Raw genomic sequence first — 18,723 nt, 5'->3', positions numbered from 1 at the left:
AAGTAAATCATATTGGTTTTATTATTGGTCATATTTATACAAAGGCAAATTAGAAATTATGTACTAGAACAAAGTTTCAGATATAGTGTTACTGTAAATGTGGGGGCCTCCAGTGGACGAGTCGTTTAAAATACTTCCCTTTGTCAATCATTATAATGGGGGCATGTGACAAAGATTCCCAGCAGCATCTTGTGGATCGGTGATTCTCACCTGGGTTTTCCCAGGTTAGTCCAGCACCAGTTATACTGGGGGCATGTATATCCCATGATGTGGTGAAAAATGGCGTTAAACTCACTAAAACAACAAACAACAACAACAATAATAACCGCAGATGCAATTGCAGGAAAGGAAGACAATATTGAGGGTGTTCGAAGTTGTAATATCTTTTAAAATGTAGGGCAAATTTAAATTCAACGGAGTAAATTAATTGTACCAGCCATTTCATAGCTTCAAAAACGTACCCAGCTGAGATGTTTGCAACTGAAACAATACAAAGTGAGGTTTGAAATTATTGAAATGATGAGTGACAAATACAAACCAAAAACATTTTTGTCATTGTACTATACAGGACAAACCTCCATCCTTGCATTGTTGGTCTAATAAGTGATGGAAATCGATATATGGAGGCAATACACACACACACACATTCCTTTGAGTATCACTGTAAATAGCTTGCAACCTGTTTTGATGCCGATGTGGGTTTCAAGGGAGTATCCATGCAGTTACTTCATAGTCCATTTCGTTCGTCCATATTTTTAATCAGCATTATTGATTATACATCGTGTCGTTGGAAATGAAGTGACAAAGAAAAATTGAATACAATTTAACTGAATTTATATAGAACAAAATAGATGCTACTGCATATATTAGTTGCAATCGAGTTTCGGATTTTCCGGCTGCATATTAAAAAGATACGTGATTTGTCTATAAGTAACCGTTTAACAGAATGTTAGAAATTGACATAATCAGAAGTATAACTATGACTCACGCAAACAACAGTCTCGATGACTGATGCACATAATGTCACGTGTTAGGGAACAAACATCGTGTCGCCTGTTTTATTCTTTTCATTTGTAACATCTCGTAAAATTCAATTTTAATTATCTCTCTTTGTTGTGGTCTTTGTATATATTGACAAGCAGACGTGGAAATTGCAGAATTAATGCTGCATGTAGTAACTGCATATTCCAAATTAAATATGAGTAAAGTCTTGCTGCACGACCAAATTTCACCAGATATTGTATTTCTTATGAGCATACTTGTCTTTTAAAGATCGTCGTGCAGCAAGACTGCGCTGGTAACAAACATTATTATTCACGAGTTTTACGGTCTATGTTTCCTTGGCATTTTGTTATTGTCGCACTGTTTGCAACCAGTCTATATCACGCGTAAAGAAACGGGACTATTTTCTGTTACATTTTATTTTCTTCCTATGAAGATTATACGCATAATATTTAGAAGAAAAATGACAAAGAGATTTTTAAGCACACATTATTATTGTGTAGTAACATCAAATATTACATCAGATTTGGAATTAGATTAATGTATCAACACATATAATTTTCTTTAAAACGAATTTTGGACAGAAAATAAAACCCGGAGATAGCACTGGAGAGGCCAGCCTATGTTGTATTGTTTTGTAGAAAGCAGCTAATGAATATTGGCATTTCTTTTCAAACTCTAGGGGAATAAGCATATATAAAGATCCTGTGCATGAATATATATTGCCATGTAACTAAGGAAAGCAGTTTTAGAAGGATATTATTTATTTACAACGGCAACAGAACAAAAATGTATATTCTCGACGAACGTGAGAACACAGTCACCCCTAGAAATAAATTATCATCAATCATATTAGCTAACAATATTAAACAATTCTCAAATAGACACTGATTTTGATTTTATTTTTAAACTTAATTTTAAACAGTTTCATGTTTATAAGATTTACTAATGATGGGTTACTTGGGTTTATTTTTGGTATTTTTCTAATCAAGTTAAAACATTATTTTATGCACCTTTATACCAGAAAAATACAAATTTAAAATTACATTTTAAATGTTGTGAATATGTAATGGATAGACAATCACGATGAGAAAGATAAAAAAATGAAACTTTTTGAATAGTGTTTTATTTTTTTGGTACCCACGGTTTCCATAGCGGAGATAACCTGAACAGAAAACCTGTGTCAGAAATGAAATCAAGCTAGCTTATATTTTTAATATACATCATTTGAAATTTAGATAGGGGCATAAAACTGCTCTCATTCCTAATAGTCCACTGAAATGAGACGAGTATGGATAATATCATGGAGCTCTGAATTGGATCCTTTACTGAGAGAATTTTATGTTCGGGTTTCATTTATGCGTACAGCGTTACCCGATAATAGTTAATATACGTACCACATTATTTGAAAATACTTAATTCGCTTTACCCTATGCTGCACGAGCTAAGTGCGTGCAGTGAGAAAATCGTTTAACGAATTCACTCGACTTTTTTGAAAATCTATCCTTTAAATAGGATTTGACGTTCCTTCGTCAATTAAAAGCATAATTTTGATACCTTTGTCGGTTATCTAGCTTTCTCACTCTTTAGGCAGTGATATTTGAAATCGGCATTTCTTGCACAAGATGCCGTTTGCTCGCGATAGTTTTGTTATGCACCTGAGACAACATGCGGTATTTTACGCATAATTATCATTATACAAATTGAAATATACGCGATAGCCAGCCAATTTTCACACTTATCCTTTATGTCGGAATTTGTGGGCAAGGTGGATAAACTGATAGTCGTCTATTTTACAATTCGCTTTTGGAGGGAAAGCAGCCTTTATCCCTATTTGACACACGTCAAATCGACTATTCACTAACTATTGCATCAGGATTCAGGTCACAACTATTACTTCAGGTTCAGTACCATTTTATTTTAGTGAATTTATTCCTCTGTCATTGTGGTAGTGAAACAAGAGTTTAAATTAGGCATTATTGGTATTGATTTAAAGGTAACTGTTATTCTTTAGAATATGAGCATTATGTGGTTGGAGGTATGTATTTCGGCCACAGTGAAAAGTGAGTTAAGTGACTTTACAATCGAGCCTGTCAAACAATGCCGGATAATCTATAACAAGAACTTGACCATGAGTTCATCTCTGAATGTATGTTAGATCAACATATCATTTATTAGGATTTGAATACAGTGGAGTGCTCCTTACTGAAAAACTAATGTAGAGACTGTATAGGACAAACAATTTTGATCTGAGACCATCAGGTGATTGGCCAAAAAGCAGCGTAGCAATATTTACTGCTTTTGGATTTAATTGTAATTCTCTATTCAAGCGGATGTACAAAGCATTATCAACAAGTGACTAAGACGTTTACTGAAACATGGCACTTATGATCGCTAAATGACAGATAAACGACTGAGAAGGTAAACATATTTGGCATATCGGACGAGATCTTAGAAAACTTGCTCAGGACGTTTCGGGAAAAGAATTATGACAAAATGATGCTAAGCAGCCTAGAAAAAAAATATGGAGTTCATGCTTATTATAAGCCCTGAAACTAAGTTTGACCAATCCTTTTGAATTCACTTTGACCAATCCTTTCGAATTCACTGTTTGACCAATCCTTTTTTATTCCATGTAAACAAAGTTTGAGCAATTCATTTTTATTCACTTTTCAAAAGTTTTACAAATCCTTTTCTATTCACTGTTTAAAAGTTGTAGATCTGCTTATAAATCATAAGAAGTCAAATATTTATCAAATGTTACTTCCATTAGGTTCATCGCTAATAACAACTGGATAAACTAAATAACTAAATTCAGCAGATCTTTTAAACTTCACACCGAAGTAGAACATTCATGAGTGAATGGTATCTTATTAAATATAAATATTACTCGAATAAGACAAAATATCAACCTCAAAACTGTCCACCATTATTTTGGAGTCGTATCGTGCTTTGTTACGCATCTTCGTGTATTCTATTTCGCTGTGGTTTGGTTTTCGGTTTTCATCTAAGGTTTGCACTGACAGCAAGAGTTTATGTTTGAAATAGTTAACGACACCTCTCCGATCTTTGATCCTGAATAGAGTTTAGAGAATAAAGCGCCTGTAAATAAGAGATTTGAAATCGGCTAGTATATAAGGGGAGTTAACGCAATTATAATGCTCATGGAAAATAAATAGTATCATATAAACTACCTCCCTTGGCCTCGTAATCTCTCTCTCTCTCTCTCTCTCTCTCTCTCTCTCTCTGAAACGCTACATTTACAATTTTATTGTCTGAAGACAACGCAGCCGTAAGGGGATACAAGCATGGGTAAATAACCCGTAGACAAATCACAGTCTTTTCGACAACCAACAAGGTAAACGGGTTTCTCGGATAAACGTTTGTATGAGAATCGGGTATGCTAAATAATACGGTAATAATGTGTCTAAAATGGACATTTTGATGTCAGAGAGAATGATCTGGAATTATCTAATTAACTGCAAATTGCTTATTTTGTAACTTATCGAAAGTACACCTTCAGAATTTACTATTAACCTGTTGGAGCCAATTCGAGTTTTGTTTAAATGTGCTAGACAAACAACATTTGGTAAATTCCGTGTTTCTTGTAACTATATAAAGTGTATAAGACTAACCTCTCATACTCAGTTGTTATGCATAGAATGTTTCATAATCTCTCTAAAACAAACCCAACCTCAACCTGCCATAGCACGTGCCCTTACTGTGAATTTTAAAACTTTAATTATTATATTGCGATAAATTGTTACAATGACTACTTTTACTTTATTTATTCATCGTTGGGATAATGCTCTGTATTTCTCTAAATTATTTGAGAATTACCGTTTTCTCTGAGCTTTGGGAAGTAATCTTTTTTTTCTAAAGTGCATCCATCGTTCGTGCCACTGATACAAAAGAATGACTCTGCAAAAATACTGCTCTCTTTCATAGCTTGCTACAGCGATGGAACATTCGCATCTTTGAAGATGGTGACTACGTTTGAACAAATCGATTCTCACAAAAACTCATTTAAATTTGTAAAAGTTCCCGCCAAATTGACATTGAATGATTTTTGTAAAGGATTAAAGCAGTGTAATAACATTAATAATGTGCCTGTTGTATTACCATACAATTAAGATGCCCAGCTCTGTTACCTGCTCACCTCTGAGCGTCTTCTTCATTTGATTTAGGATATCATTTACGGGTATAGTTGGGCTCTTTTTGCTTCTGGAAGCAAAAGAACACTTCATATTTGTACTGTATTTGTCAGCTTCATAGAAGAAATGCTTTCTCTAAACGGGAACGGCGTAACCAGCACGCACATTGTAAACAAAATAGTATGCCTGACAACACTGGAATGTCACCGTGGTTTGCTTGTGGAGAAAGCTTTACCACGTATGCATGATGTAAAGATTACTGTGTATCCGATAATGACCAATTTATTGGTGATATCATATTTCCGTTAGCTTCGCAAACGTAGTTAAGGGGTAGGGGTGATCTACACAATTGTGCACACAGCAGTTTTATTACAGGTATAAGATATATAATAGAACAAAAATTTGCTTTTAATATTTCTTCTTATTTGCCCCTTGACCACCCTAGTCAAGTGAGATATTGCTCCCTGACCGGCGTTCTGATGCCAGGTATTTCTCCTTGACCAGCCTTCTCAAGTCAGACATTGTTCCTTGACCAGCATTCTCAAGTCCAAAATTGCTTATTGACAAGCCTTCTCAAGTCTGATATTGCTCCTTGATCAGCCTTCACAATTCAGGCATGGATTGTATCCGATTGGCCATATACGCTAGAACAGTGCTGCCCAACCTTTTTGACACCATGGGCCACTGAAAAATGTTTTTCTTGAAGCCGATGGCCGCAGCAGAAAAGTGACAAGTAGCGACTCTATAGCTGCTCGAGCTCTGGTGGGCCATTTAAAATCAGCCCGCGGGCCGAATGCGGCCCTCGGGCCGCGGGTTGGACAGCAATGCCGCTAGAAGCTCCTCGGTACCTATATACATCGGAATGCATTGTATCCATTGAAATTCCAAGTGAAGCTGACCATTCTTATCGAGCAATCTATAAATGGTATGTTGTCTTTGAATGGTACTAGTATATATCAGCAAATTTAAACAGTGATCACAAACATTTTTCTCTTAAGTTCTGAAATTTTATGGATATTTTCAGACTTGAAATTACCACAGGCAGAACGTACATCTAGTTAGAAGTTGCACATGGAGTTTTCCATTCCATGTTTCCTTTGACCTTTCCCATCCCGTTTTAATAAGAAGATGTGCATTTGAATGACATTACGCTCCAACTTAGGCTTTCTATTTGTCGATATCAGGCATTCAAGTTTCAATACAATATTTAGAAAGCCGAGAACAATACTTTGGTTCATATAATTCATATTATTTATTCATTGGCCAGCCGTCTCAAGTTAGACATAGATTTTGTCCTGTCAGTATAGGTTTCACAGGATACAGGCGGTCCACTGAGAAAATAATTTGAATGTTAGCTGCTAAAATACACGTGCAAAGCAGTTTTTAAAGACAGTGTGATTAGATGTATTCATCAATGATAATTGGTTAGGCAAAATACACTAGAAGCTGTTCAGTACGTATATCCATAGGACTTCATTGTATCCCACTGCACGTGCTAAATTCCAAGTGTTGCTGACCAGTCCTAAATGGCATTTTTGTCTTGGAGGGTATTACTATCTGTGGTCAAAATTAAATCATAGTGATCGCATACACTTTTGTCTTAAGTTCTGAAATTAGATGAGTTATTCAGATTTGAAATTATCACAAATAGAAGTTAAACCTTTAGAAAGGGTAGCTATGAACTTCTCTATTATCTGACATGTCGTACGCCATTTTGTTGAAACGTAGATATGCTTATGAATGCATTTGAATAATATTGAGCTGTTACGTTGGCTTTTTATAGCGACAAAATAGGTTTTAACTGCCGCGATCTAGGATCTAAATATTTTATTTGTCGATATTAGGTAAGTAGGTTTCTGTACAATGTTGCATAATTTTGCTAGCCTCTGTTTAAATAACTACTGAATGCCACTTCCGCATGGTTTAGACGACTCCATGTTTTCGATAGCGAACACGCCCTGACCTCCTACACCAAAATAACAGACAATATATCTAAAACGGGATGGGAAACATCAGAGGAGAATCAGCCTAGCACTTTTCATGATATACATTTTGGTGGGTTTTTTGTTGTTGTTGTTGTTGTTGTCATTTATTTGAAGTGCAGTTCTATGGACACAGTTGAAACTATGGTCACGAAACTCCACGTTTGCATTGAACTTGGTCACATACATTTGCAATCTTAAAAAGTTAAGTATGGTTGTTATGACCTACCGTTCATGCTTACGTCGCAATTCTAACTTTTTGGACAATGTTCTGGCGAAGCAGGCGAGACATAACATTCAAACCATTTACCCAGTGTTTCATTTTTGGCACACCAATTTCTGTTTAATCAATATTAAGTGTGAAAGAAGAAAACATCTTTAATATAGGTTTGGATGACAAAAGTGAAACTTTCACTCGTGTTCCCACATGTGTATTGTTTATTATTATGTTTGATAGTTACTTTGTGGTTAATGCACAGTTTATCACAGGTCAAAATACAATGTATCACAATTTTAGTGTATATGATCGTTGGTCACATTTCAGTGACATATTTGCTACCTCAATTTTTATCTGTAAATTGAACTGAAAATGCATTTCATGATTTTATTCTTAAGACTGTTTATTTCCATAAAATTGTATGCATTCTGTGCCTGTATGAAGGCACACGCGTACGCCATTAAGCATGGATAACATGTTGGTACAGCATCTACTCAGATACTTATACTTTCTCTTATACATCAAGATGGTCAAATTTCGCATATGTTCGCTAAGTTAGAACTACAATCAATGCCTCTAATACAGTGCTGTCCAACTCGCGGCTGATTTTAAATGGCCCGCAAGAGCTCGAGCAGCTATATAGTTGTTGCTTTTCAGTTTTCTGCTGCAGCCCTCGGCTTCAAGAAAAACATTTTTCAGTGGCCCATGGTGTCCAAAAGGTTGGACAGCACTGCTATAATAATATAGGGTTCAAAATGACGTAGAGTCTAGTGGGTAATACAGGAATAAAGATAGTTAGTTATTAGCTTAAACAAAAAGACCACTGCGTTGACTACGTGTGTACAACTGTATATGTATTTGCTGGTTCACTGGAAGTGACGCTAGTTATTGGCGCTGAGCTACACAACTGGAATTTCGCCTTTTGGAGTTTCGCCAAATGGATACGATGTCGTCTGTTGTTATGTTATTACTGTCAAAGATGAACGTTATATGGTAGACAACATTCATTGTTATTACGGTCATTGTTCATTGTCACGACGGAATTTGTACGTATGATGGTGTGGATTAACTTTACCATACTCATTGATATTTTTCCTGAAATATATAACTGTTGTAGCTTCAGGATTAAATATAACATGGACACTATTTTATAGGATGCTAGCTCAATCCACGTCTGTATTGCAGTAGAGTTATTAATTAAAAAATTGTCAGTTATTCGCGTATTTGTCATTCAATACTGCATGCTTCATTTAAATGATTATAAATGATTATAAATTGAACGTACATGTTGCTGTAAGAACAAAATTGCAACGTTACCATGTGATAGTATTAAGCATAACAATATGATCAAATATAACAGACATAAATAAATATCTTTGTTTCTAGCTTAGGTACTATAGCGTGAATTACTGATTTAAAGATTTGAGAGGAAGTAAAACAGCAGCAAGGAGAGGTAGACTATTCAGTTGTTCAATTAGCAATGAGATACAGAACATGTGTAATAATTCAGCTGTAGTAACGTGTCTGTACGATTGAAAGAGAATTAAGATGTCTGTAAGTAACTTAAATCTGTACAATTGAAATCTGTCTGGTAAATGGAACCAGTGCAATTGAAAAAGAGTGCATGTCTGGTTAGTTTATCTGTATGTCTTACAGAAGAATAGAGAGAGTGATATCTAGAGATTGCGTTTTCATAAAACGTGAAAATTCGTGAATCGGAACGTCTGTATACAAGGGATTACAAAGACATTTTACTGCTACACTTACAAGAGGAAACGAAAATGGAATGGTTTACGTAAAAGTTCAGTTAAAGTCGAAAAGACCAGCTCAGAAAACTTTAAATATAAATAGTAACACCTTAAAATTTATGCTCGGTCCTTATATTATGCCTTACTTTTGCAGTTACTTCTATTGTTACTAATAAAGACAACAAAGGTATATACATTATAGGAGGAAGAGAAAGGCAGGTTTCAAAGTAGGCAATAAATACAGCTATTTAATACTATGAGGATGTTTATTGTGTTATTAAACAAAATGTTGATTCAGTTGGTCAAGTTGCATTTTTGTCGTTAAATTAGTGTAGACTGCATTAAAGTTGTACCTTTTTACTCTATTCCACTTTTGGAGACTTTTCTTTAAAAGTTGTCGAAAAACGGACATACTGGCATCAGATTTTGTCAACACCAATACTCTTACACCACTAATACGATTTTAGAAACTTTGTGGGACATATATGTGATAAGCATATAAGCGCATTATTGTTTTAGTTTTTCTGGCCCATTTTGGGAAATGTCTCAATAGGTTCGTAGAATAGGAAAATTTTGAAAATTCAATTACTTATTTATTATTTTTTCATACCTAAAAAAATACCTGTGAACATTTACGTGTGTAGAAAACATACTGGTCCCTTTTATTCCATCAAACGTATTGAGATAGGCCGATTTGATTTGATTTGCCGTATTCAATAAGTTCGAAAGAGCAATCCTGATGTGCGGGCATGTACATGTCAGTAACTGCATTCAAATGTGTATTATTTTCCGTAAAGTTTCAGCAAATACCTTTAATCAGTCATTATTAAACCTACATGTAACCCATTGCCTAAGCGGTGAAGCGGTGATACAACTAGTCGGCAATGAAATATAATAATTGGATACGTTTGGTCAAAATCTCTGCGATTTATCATATATATATATATATATATATAGAGAGAGAGAGAGAGAGAGAGAGAGAGAGAGAGAGAGACAGAGACAGAGAGAGTTATAAAATATACACCAGACATAACGGAAAGTGCTATCCCTGGATTCCTGGAGAAGAATACTTGATATTAGTAGGCATAATTACTATTTTAATACAAATTATACTATCACACAGGTTAAATAATTTTTAATTCGTACTCTGCGAAGATTCGAACCCAGGTCCGAGGTAAACGGCACCTTGCCTGCACACACGAGCCCATATTCTCTCACGACTGAGTACACATCACCAAGACATGACGTTACTCAATCGGTGTTATATGCACACGTGTGTAGCAGACACACTCGCATGTCAACCTAGTAATTAATTATCATGTATCTACTGTCATTCCGGTTTCCTAAGAAAGAAATCAAGGTATATAGAATTAATTATAGAGAATTACAAATATACACCACAGAACAGAAAGTGCTCTCTCTGGATTCCTATAGAAGAATTCTTGATAATATTAGGCAGAATTAATATTTTAATACAAATATTACTATCATGCAGGTTAGAGAATTTTTAATTCGTACTCTACGGAGATTCGAACACAGGTCCGCGGATGAACAACACCCACCACCTTGCCTGCACACACGAGCCCATATTCCCTCACTACTAAGCACACATCACCAAAAAAAATGATGTTACTGAGTCGATGTTACATGCACTCGTGTGTAGCAGACACACTCGCATAACGACCTATTAATGAATTCTCGTGTATCTATCTAGGTATGTATCTATCTATCTGATATATATATATATATATATATATATATATATATATATATATATATACACACATGAGGTGCTCGATAATATGTACCGCGGGATTTCTTTCCACCGATGGTTGTTGTTGTTGTAGGGTTTAACGCCATCTTTCAGCACACGATGGACTATACATGGAGGCCAGTATTAATGGTGGAGGAAGAACCAGGGAAAAACCCGGAAAGAACCATAGAACCACAAGAAGCTACTGTCCTCCAATGGTTCGCATCACGCTACATTTTCACTATACCGGTATTTCGTTAATTTCCGTCAGTAATGAATGTACATACAAATCCGAGAAATATTGTTGCAAATTTATCCAGTAATTCATTTCCTAGCATAAAATAAATACAAATTAAACTAAATAAATAAATAAAATGGCAATTGTTCCAGTCGTGTAACATTCCTAAATGTGTTGTGGTTCTATCGATACCATCAGTTCATTAATGTTAAAACATACAGTATTGTAATGAAACTAGGATATGTGCTTTGCATAGTTACGTCTCCGTTTATATCTTTCTTATATTTTAATGATTGCTTATTCATTATGGGAAATCGGTGATGGGAAGTTATTTCCCAAAGCGAGTAATTATACAATTTCCAGGATCAAACGTCTTAATGTATAGTATTCACGAGGCTTTATCCTAGAATGAATTAGTTTCGTAAAATGGACCATCCTTACTTTCTTAACATAGAAACTCTCTGGTATATTTTGGTATTTATGTTTAGTAATTTGAGAATAATTCTTTGTATTAGTGCAAAGGTTGTCTTTTGTCCTGCATGGCATACATACAAATATTCGACTAAGAGAGGCATATGGATGAGTCATACAAATGTGAAACTAGACAAACGATGCGAGTGGGAAATTATAGTTCATAATGTGTGATCTTTAGATGTTTAGAGGAAAGTAACTGTAATACTAGTGTGTTTAAGAACTATTCATTTAATGACGAAAAGTTTCTTTTGGCTAGATGTAAATAATGGAAGCAATCAGCCTCAAGCAAAACCTCATGCACGTGTTGGTTAATTCGCTCGTTAGTTAGATTTCAATAGTACAGCAGTATATTTTATTTAAAACAAACGTACACGACTTTTAAAGTTTGCGGTAAGAATTATTTTCAAGGCATATTTGTTTCAAATGGCAATATAGTTGTTATTACACTCTTGAAATAAACATATTAAAACATATTTATGCACTGTGGTCTCTCAAAATGAAACGCTGACCAACTACGGATAAAAAAATATGACAGCTTTGACCTTAAAATGAACAATGGTACTATTTCTAGATGATCTACATAAAATTAGCGTGGTAACTATCACTATTAGTGTTACATAATGGCTGTCGTATAAGTGTACAAGTCTATAAATTGAAGGTCATGATGAAATAGTTATCATCAGATTAGCACATGCATTAGTAGTTAAATGGTCTTTTTAGATCAGCATATATGGCATTTTGCTAATTCACGGAGAAGCAGCGTTTTGACTGGACTCCTCAAGCCTTGGGTGAGTGGTTGGAGGTGGGAGGAAGCTGGCCTCTGGCGGTCATGGTAAGGTGGGAGACTATCTCCTGCATGCCAATTAGAAATGCGAGTAGAGGAGTCTAAGTGACACAATCATGGGAAATCTCAAGCATCAGTAGGTAGACAGTATGATGGAAGAATCTGCATTTGAATGTGAAGAGTCTGGTAACTATCCCGAATAAAAGGTTCAGGACTAAACAGAACCTTCAGAGACATTCGGTCTTGCTAAGCAATCACGAATTTTATTGGAGATTATTGGATTCATGGCCCGATACCTTTTATACGATAGGGATGTTTCATTCATATTCCATCCATAGTTACCCTGCGCGAATCTTTCACTGAGTCTCTAAAAGAGAATTCTTGAAGCATGCAGATGTCTGGAGGATCTGAACGAAACAGGCAAGCTTAGGAGTGCCGGCAGTCTCACCAACTAAGGCTGATAGGCTGGAGGAGCGATTAGAATTACCTCTAAGAGATCGGGTAGGCTAAAAGAATAATAGATTAAATAGCTTTTGCTAAACCTTTTCCTAGCCGTTTGACGAGATTGGCGCTGCCCTCGGACCGATTATATTTGGCAATTTATTTTAAACGGTAGTCATTGGGGCTGTCCTTGAGTGCTACATCCGAAAGAGAGGGACATAGCGCAAATCCTACTGTTGATTTTAAAGATTGGGAATTGACTATTCATAGAGTATCAAAGCTAGTGATACCTTGTGGGGCCAATAAACCTGAACAACATTAACCATAAACCTGAACGACAATAAAATTTTGATTATTTGGGAGCCTGTTGGTCCAAAAGATGCCGCTAGTAAAGAATACATTGACAGGGTTTGTATTTCAGAATCAATTAGTAATATATCCACCCACTCTCCCGTGTATGGAAGCTACAAAAATAGTACCAGAACAAAAGTCTATCACTCCTCAGAATGCGGATACCAATTGATATGTTGATATTAAACTGCGACCTACAAACTTTGCCCTCGTTTTAATTTTGGTAGTTAGTTTTTCAGTGACATCTATATATGATAAGATCCATCTTACTTTTTTCTAGAGAAAACAAAATACAGCGCAATGCAATTGGGAGGACGCGTTTAAATCGCTTCAATAAATAACTTAGTGTTTACGTGAACCTCAACCTTTATAGTAGTCTGGAAGATGCGGATAAAATATACATAACCTTGTGTGGAGATGATCACGGCCGACAAGTAGAAAATCCTCTTTCCCAGAAACGTTTGTTTTCAAACGTCAGTGATATAATCTTTCTGGCCTGTATCTGCAGAGCATAACTTTCGATTTTATTCACATTCATTTTTTGACGCCTCTGCATGGGAGGAGGTAAATTCGCTCTGCCCTGATTGTTAGTGGAATGGTCAACGTATTCTTTGATTGCCGTGTTTTGAGTGAATATTGGATCTACCTTAGACATACTCTGATTTCACTCACGTTCAAAGGATGTCACGATTATCTCTAGCCTTGCAGACTCTATCCGCGTCTTGGTTACGTACAGCTGGCTCTCCCTTAACTACACGGTGCGACTCATTGGAGCGGGGTCTGTTCGTACCCGCAGAAACTACAGTCTTTGAGCGCGCCTCTTCGCATGTTTCTGCCATCCTGACAATCTCTTCGAGCGTCTTATGCTACCTAGGAAAACTGTCAACTGTAGCCTGTATGTACTCAGGACGAGCTCCTTGAGTATCGTTTCACGTAAGCCTTCATACGACCGATCGACCTCTGCCATGTTCATCCACTTCTCAAATAACCCGCAAACTCGGGTGTGGAACTGAGAGAGTGTTTGCGTTCGCTTTTTCGTTGACTTTCGAAGAGGTTTCCGGTATGTTTCAGCAGTGAGCCGATAATAGCAAAGGAGAGCCTTCTTCACTGCATTGTATTCGTCTGCATCGTCTGCTGCTAAGTTGTGATAAACTTATATAGCTGAAACTTGCAGAAAGGCCGAAACGTTGGTTGCCCAGTGCTGTTCAGGAATCCTATTTCCGAACGCGAGTTTCTATAATTGATCGAAGAAATCATCAATTGATTCTTCCCTTTCATTAAATCGCGACATGTTTATCTGGAAAATACTGTGGTCAGCATTCAATCGTCCATTCCCTCCAGGATTTGAACTGGTGTCGTCTCTATCAGTTGTTCTAACCGCTACTCGTAACGTTTCCATCTCGAGAGCGTGAGCGAGCTCTCCTTCCTTTTTGGTCGCTCATCGTTCTGCTTCTTTATCAGCCACTCGTCGTTCTGCTTCTCTTTATTTCGCAGCCGCGTCTATCCTGGCCAGCTCTTTCTGGGTTTGTCATTCTGCTGCTTTCTCTCCCTTCCATTCTTTATCTTGCACTTCCATGAACACTGTGAGTCGGTTCCCGTCTCCAAATCTACAGTCAGCAATGCCGACGGTCTTTGTGGATAATGTGCAAATGAAAAAATGTGAGGAACAACAATTTAATAAGAGATATAAATATTCAAACAACACAAGTATATTTCCACAATTTCTCCACTCGGTCGACCTACTTAATGTGCCAATTTAATCATCTGGTGTGCAACGTGAAAGTGTTTCCACCCGTCCATGCTACTTCACTCATCTGTAGGATTTCCTTTTCCTTGACTGGTACTCCAATACCCCTTCCGTCCCTCAACTACATCATTTACCCTTCCACTTCCTCCACTTCCGTTCTCCGGTCTGCCTTCAAACTTTTACCTCCGTTATTGTATCCGGTCCCGTGACCTCTATAACAACTTCTCACTACTTCTACACCTTTGGGTGGCACTAGGTCCAACCCGAACAACTACAAAACAGCACCGAAAGCTTCTCTGTAAATAATAAAGAACGTATAGTCTAGTCTCCCTTTCAACCTAGAAAATCTCACACCCTCACACAACCATTCATCAGCACAATCGCGATTAAAATCATTAGGTCACACATACACTCACATCAGAATATTTCATACATGCTTGTATATAAAAAGGCTAATAATACAAAAACGGTATTAACGACTCCTTATACATACATCAGCAACTTCCGTGACAAGAGTACACATTTTTTATTTTTGATATAGTAACTACCAACATCACAACAATGAGACGCATTCCTTACCTTACAAATCATAAGAGGTACACACAATGTTCAAATGCAAATATGCAGACACTTCAGTATATGTTTACAATGTTAACATGACTATGTATTCAAATTCAAAATTAAAGCAAGTATAAGTTCTAACACAACTCATTAATAAATGCAATAATTCAATACGATGCACATAGCAGTAAATTACACAATTAATTCCGATGGAAGGCTAACAGTCTACGAAATTCAATCTTGTATACTACTAATTTCTCCAAAGAACGTTAAGATAGGTAAATAAATCCAATACATAGGTGAGATGAGCTCTAGAAAAGGTAACTTTTACATATCAACATAATTCTAGCAATATGTTTCTAGATACTATATATAAACTTACAACTCTCAGCTAGTAATGTTCAACAAATTCGGGCTAAGATTTCTTACCTTTAAGAAGCTTTTAAAGTCGGAATTCCCGCTCTCCTTTTTTACGAATGGCGTGTATTCAGAGTTCGCCTATTAGAATTCACGCCTTAACGTACTAGACCTCTACGTTGGTCAAAATCGTGGCGTGTACTGAAGTGATCGTAAAATGACCTGTAGAATAAGGGTTTGCTTCGGACAGGTGCCCCGCCCATAATTTACTAACGCAGCCCTGATTTGATGATGGGGTCTCATTGAACTGTAGTCTGCCTAGTTTCTCACGCGCCTGTAGATTACTTTCTGCCGCGTCTAAAATGCGGCATGAGCGTGAATAAACAACCTTTTCCGGTTTTACCAGGCACTTCATCTCTTTGAAGATAGCCGTCCCTTTGTTCCCTTCAGTTTCGATTCAAGTCGCAATTTTGCGCAACAAAGGTCAGTCGCCAATATAGTAGCGACATTCTCCGCCCCAGGTAAGTTGTGTACATGACAGCTGTCCCCCAACGTGACAAAGTTATATTATTAAACCATTTTCATAATATGTTGTTAAAAAGATTCATTTGGCATCGATTCATTTTATACTACTTTCCAAATGATGTTCGTATCTTTTCAGTCAATAGTTTAGCAATTTGTTATACAAAACTATATACCGTGAGCAATTCTCTTCTCCCACAGAAGACCGTTATATTTCAGATCTATCGTAGATTTTAGGTGCTAGGTGCTCTCAGACGTATAGAAAAAGAAGTTTCCTTTGAATGCTAGTCCCATATTCTAGTGACTATAAGATTAACCGTGAAGAAAACATAACGGTTTCAATCTATGTTCATTTATGTACTCATTTAGAAATATATATATATATATATATATATATATATATATATATATATATATATATATATATATTTGGCAACCGGAAGAAAAAACAAACACGAGTAAAACGGATTCACTAAATATCTCTTCATATATGCTCCTAGAGCGAGAACAGAAAGAGAAATATAATATTTTGCTGGTGTCTGTACATATGTTCATCTCGAATGACTTTCGGAGCAATTGCAATGATAATTTGCTTTCTTTCTTATGATCATGACATGCGTTTGATTTTAGGGCAATTACAGCATTTTTTATGTGCATTTGTTGAACAATATTTCTTGACATAACGGGTTTACAACACTAATATTGGCAAAATGCAGAACAAAAAGAACTAGAAGTGTACAGATCACAAGAGAGACTGAGCAGTATATGGGCCATCAAAGAAGGAAATTTTCATAAAATCAACATTGCGACCTTTTTAAAAATCAATCTGGCGACGTTTTTATAAAATCAACACTGATACTATTTCATAATTTTAATATTGATACTGGTTCGCAAATTCAACATTGAATAAGTGTCATACAAGCGACACTGTGACCATTTTGTAAAACGTTCATTAGGGCAGTTGTATAAAATGAGCTGTGCGCAGTTTTATAAATCAAACTCGGATATTGTATTATAAAATGAAGCTTTGTTATAGTTTCATGAATTAAACATTAACAGCTTTTAATAAAACACACTGAAAATGATCTTTGCAACAATGACATTACTACAGTTTCGTAAAATCAATTAGTTCCATAAAAACAACATTTGTTAGTTTCATTAAATCAATATAGATACAGTTTCATAAAATCATCATTGAGACTGTTTTGTATCAACATTGCTGCGGTTTATTTAACATCAGGATAATTGCTGTTTTACAAAATGAACATTGAGATATTTTTTAAAATCATCATTGGGGCTGTTTGATAAAATTTGCATTTACACCGTTTCATAAAATCAACATTGATGATGATTCTTTACAAAATTCATCATTGAGACTGTTCCAAAAATCATCATTGAGATTGTTTCATAAAATAAGCATTGACAATTTTATAAAATCTACATGAATGCATTTTATAAACTTCACATTGAACAGTTTCAAAACGTCAACATTCACAGTTTTATATATTAAACATTTATGAAGATTCAGAAAATGACATTATGATATTTGTATAAATTAACACTGCGACTTCGGGACATGCAATCAATATTACTGCAGTTTCATCACATCAAATGTCGATACTGTTCCATAACTGAATAATTATGCCGTTGTCATAACATCAACAGTGAGACCGTTGCATGAATCAACATTTATTGTCATAAACTCGACATTGTAATCGTTTCACAAAATCAGCCTTGGTCAGTTTCATAAATTCTGTTTCATAAACTCTACATTTCTACGGTTTCCTAAACTTTACATTGTGATTGCTTCATATATTTCACATTACTACAGTTCGATAAAATCACCATTGCCGCGGTTGCCTACACTTAACTTTGAGACCGTTTCATTAAATCACGTAAACAATAAATTCTGAGTCTTTATTTTAAAACCATCATTGGAGACTGTTTCTTAAAATCAACGTTGATTCAGGTTCATACAATGAACATTTCGACCGTTGCTGTTTATTATAATCACATTTATTTTGCCCGTGTGCAAAATTAATCATGAGATGGTACGTCATGACACAACTTTGCATCAATTTATGTTGGATTCCAATAGTTAATCTTGAAAAATTGTATGTCCCAATCAGCGATTGCAAATATATGATAATCGCGAGCCATGAACAAATGTTAATAATGGCAATGCAGCAAATTCGATGATTTCGACTGATCAACTTATATTAATAATTTAATCTGCAAGTCTGGGTAATAAAAATGAAGCAGATCTGATAATGGCGAATGATCATCAGTTACGAATAATGTCATGTTGCAAATATGTTCATCGGTACTGATTAACGACAATGAATCTTAATATCATGTTGTAAATCCGATCATCGAGTCTCATGAACAAATA

Source organism: Sinohyriopsis cumingii, chromosome 6, assembly GCF_028554795.1.
Source record: "Sinohyriopsis cumingii isolate HCF-2022 chromosome 6, ASM2855479v2, whole genome shotgun sequence".
In the NCBI taxonomy this organism is placed as follows: domain Eukaryota; kingdom Metazoa; phylum Mollusca; class Bivalvia; order Unionida; family Unionidae; genus Sinohyriopsis; species Sinohyriopsis cumingii.
The sequence above is the reverse complement of the archived record's forward strand: the minus strand, read 5'-3'. Positions refer to the sequence as shown.